The sequence below is a fragment of the Nannospalax galili genome, unplaced genomic scaffold (genome assembly GCF_000622305.1).
Source record: "Nannospalax galili isolate Female #2095 unplaced genomic scaffold, S.galili_v1.0 scaffold1750, whole genome shotgun sequence".
NCBI lineage: Eukaryota > Metazoa > Chordata > Mammalia > Rodentia > Spalacidae > Nannospalax > Nannospalax galili.
Genome location: NW_008329031.1, coordinates 520,945 through 524,881, shown reverse-complemented (window position 1 = coordinate 524,881; position 3,937 = coordinate 520,945). Strand labels below are relative to the sequence as shown.

General features: G+C 39.3%; 1 non-coding gene across 1 annotated transcript; it reads left to right on the top strand.

Annotated features, from left to right (window-relative positions):
* The first annotated feature begins 3,087 nt into the window (after window positions 1-3,087).
* Window positions 3,088-3,194, top strand: LOC115069766. The gene has a single exon (XR_003848997.1). It is a non-coding gene; the product is annotated as a U6 spliceosomal RNA (small nuclear RNA).
* Window positions 3,195-3,937: the final 743 nt, after the last annotated feature.

The following is a 3,937-nucleotide window of genomic DNA, read 5'->3' as shown; positions in this document are numbered from 1 at the left end:
CATGTTCATTATTGCCAAAGCTGTAAAACTTTATCCTCTCCTGGTATCAGTATCTACCATGGCCTTGATCACTCCCACCCAGCAGCCCTGGCTAGAGATAGCACTTTGTAGTACTTACCTGGTTACCTGAGAAATCCCTTCTTTGTTGCACGTAATCAGTTCATTGTTCCCCGTTAACATTGGACAGTAACAGAAAGACTATGGCTTCATTTTGCTGTACCATCATAGGTCCATGAGAATTGTATTTTCTTTCTTTAAGATTGCTTAAATACAAAGTTAGTCACCTGTCACTTAAACAAGAGTTCACTCATTATTTAAAACTTCATACTGCTAATATGGTTCCCTCTGGTTTTTAAAACTAGCTAGGCATTATTTATCTCTTGCATTGTCCATGGTGGTTTCCCCAATTAAGGTGCCCCAATTTTTCCCATTTCTCCCTTAATAATACCCTTCTCCTATGGTCCTACCTCTCTTGAGCTCCTTCTTTCCCTTTATCCCCATATAGTCCAACAACCTACTGACAAACTATACATACCATCAAGAAATATATGTCTAGGCAAGGTTTATCTGAGAACTATTGGTCTTTGCCCAAGCTTTACATAGCACATGGTAATTAAAAGTACAAGACTTGTGGAACTAACCTTCTTGGATGTTTAACAGACATACTTTGAGGCCTATAATAATTTGGTCAGAGGGACATAAAGGACAGTTTTTGCTCCTTGCCCTCCTAGGTCGATTAGTTCCAGGGGGGCTATAAGCATCTCTCAAAATGTTCTGTAACTGTGGTGAGTCACCTGTCATCTTGATCAAGGAGGCCATGGAGATCCAACAAGATGGACTTGAACCAGTGTCCAGTCTACAAAGAGGAAGGTCAACAAAGGAAACATTTTCTCCATGCTTCCAAGTAAAGCCAGCCATGGTCAAGTAGGACCTTTGACTTATCTTCACATGGGCGGAACTGGTAAAAGAAAGGAGCCAGGGTCTCTTCCCAAGCCCATGTGACCCCTGAGGAACAGATCCTCAAATCGCCTTAAGAGTAAAAATACATTGGTTTATCTGGGCCAACTATATGGCCTTAAATACCCAAAAGGAAAGTATAACCAAAGATTAAAGGGGCCAATATAATTTTTTACAAGTCCATACATATAGCTAAAGGCTACATAATAAGAAACAATGCCAGATAGGAGATACCTTCTTTTGAGTTGTTGGCCAAGGTGGCCAAAGGGACTCCCAGATAGTAACCCAGCATAGAACTGGGAAAATGAACAGCAGACCCCAATCTTATCCAAAGGAATATTGACAAATGATTGCTGCTAGATGAGGAACAGCTGATCTTCCTAAAACAAAGACCCCTAGATAGGCTGACTAGATTCACCGGACGGACAAGTACTGGGGAATGGCTGGGGTGCTGACAACACAGCAGACAGTAGCAGGGATAACAGAGTAAAAGGGCTCTAGTGTTAGGGGGTAGGCTATGGGAGGGTGCCATCTGGGAAGTGGGTATACAGATGAATAAGATTGTTTGGGATGTTCTGTGTGATATACATGCAAAAAATCAACAATTTTTTAAAAATGAGTTATATTTGAGGAAGAAGCATAAAAATTTATATCATATTAGTAGTGGTGATAAACATCACCATTGAAATCTACCCGATGACTTTACATCCATACACAGGTGCCAAGGAGCCAAGTGCAAGTAACCATGACTGTTAATAATCAGATACATACAAATTAGAGACAGATGCGCCAACATCTAAGTGTTTTTAGCAAAAAACACGAGCCTTTCTGTAAGAAACAGTATATTTTAAAATGAAATGGAAATCTTTCTTAAAGGTTAAAAACTCATTCAATTTCATGTCTTCCAGGGTTTATACTGAGTTCAATATTGTGTAACTGTATTAATTCAACTGTGAACCTAAAAATTGCATAGCCACTTTTGAAAGAGATGTATCTTTGCTCTGGAAATTTTTATTGAGTATGTTAAAGCTGTAATGAAATGCTTCCTCTAAAACAGGAAAAAAAAAAACTTTATACTGCTTAACCTTACGATGATTGCCTCAAATGTGATGTGATAAATGTAGCAGGATGTTATGGTCCCAGCCTTGGTTTAACAGAACATCTGATGTGGTATGCTCTGTCTTGATGCTTTATGGTCTTGGGCCAGCCTATAACCTTTAGGGTATGGGAAGGAAGGAGAAATAGATGTAGAAGAAGCAAGGTGGCGGGGGGGGGGGCTTCAAACATCTCCCTAATTGGGTTAGCAGCACATGAACACTGTGTGATCATCTCCCTGGTTGTCCCAAGGTCACATGCATGGTGTCCTTTATCCCTATTGGCTTGGCCTGTGATATGCACAGAGAATTAACCTATCTCAGTATAAATTACTAGTATATATGTATATATAATATATAAATTATTTGAATTAGTAATATATATATATAAATTCTAGTATTCTAGATAAGCAGCTCAGAGATCTTTCACTCTCTTGGGGGACCTTCCCCACACACCCTATTGGGAGTTTCCTTCACTTCTTAATTTTCCTTAATAAAATTTCCTTTCATTTCACTTACTCCTGCATGTCCATATCTTTAATTATAATCAATGTGACACAGTGAGCTTGAGAGCCACTGTCTCGGGGTGACTTTGGGTGACTTTTGATCATTCAGCACTTGAGTCCCTGTGTCACAAACACCTGGATTTAAGAGACACTCTGTCTCTCTCAAAGATCTTCATCACTATTGTTAATGGGGCGGGGGAGCTAGATATCAGGAAACGAGTTATTCAAGGATGGGACAGAGGGAGAAAAGGAATGTCTACAAAATGACCAAACAAGCAACAGAAAGACCCACTCTATTGGAAATGGAAACCGTCTTTCATAAGAATTGCATACGTAATGTGAACTTACACATACAAAATTAACTATTTGCAAATATACAGTAGACGATGGGTATAATGATGGTGATATCACAGTTATACATCAACTAATATTTTATTCTCTTCCTTTACAAGTTGATTCTTGATTTTATTTCTTGCTTTTGTACTTCAAATATTTTTTGGCTGACATGCATTGTTTAAGACACCAGAAAAGTGCTTGCTTCAGCAGCACATGTACTAAAATTGGAACGATACAGAGAAGATTAGCATGGCCCCTGCGCAAGGATGACATGCAAATTCATGAAGCGTTCCGTATTTTTGGACAGCAGTGTGGAGAACTCTTAAAAAACTACAAATGAACCTACCATTTGACCCAGATATACCACTCCTTGGCATATACTCAAAGGACTCGTCCTATTGCAGACACACTTGTACATCCATGCTTGTTGTTGCTCTTTTCACAATAGCTAAGAGATGGAAGCAACCTAAGTGTCCCTCAATTGATGAGTGGTTAATGAAAATATGGTTCATATATACGATGGAGTTTTACTCAGCAATAAAGAAAGATGAAATCATGAAAATTGCAGGTAAATGGATGGAACTGTTATACTAAGTGAAGTAACACAGACTCAGAAAAAAAAAAAAGACATATGTCCTCCCTCATATGTGGATACTAGAACCAATCCCTGATAAGAGAGTATGTATCCAGACATAACTACAGGAACCAGGATAATGGAAAGGCAACAGGGAGGTAAAGGAAAAGTAAGAACTGAAAGAGAAGAACAGTAGGAAACAGGCCTTAATAAGGGAGATATGGATAAAAATTGGGTTAGTTTAAGGGAGGGGGGGGGAAGGATATACAAGGAACCTAGGGGATAAAGGGAAAGAAGGAGCTCAAGAGAGGTAGGACCATAGGAGAAAGGTATTATTAAGGGGGAAAGGGAAAAAACGGGGGCACCTTAAGTGGGAAAACCATGATGGAGCACAATAAATGAGCTTGATTGCTAACTGCCAAGTGAGTCTCCAAAATCTGCACCATTGATTTCACGCCTACTCTCCCCCT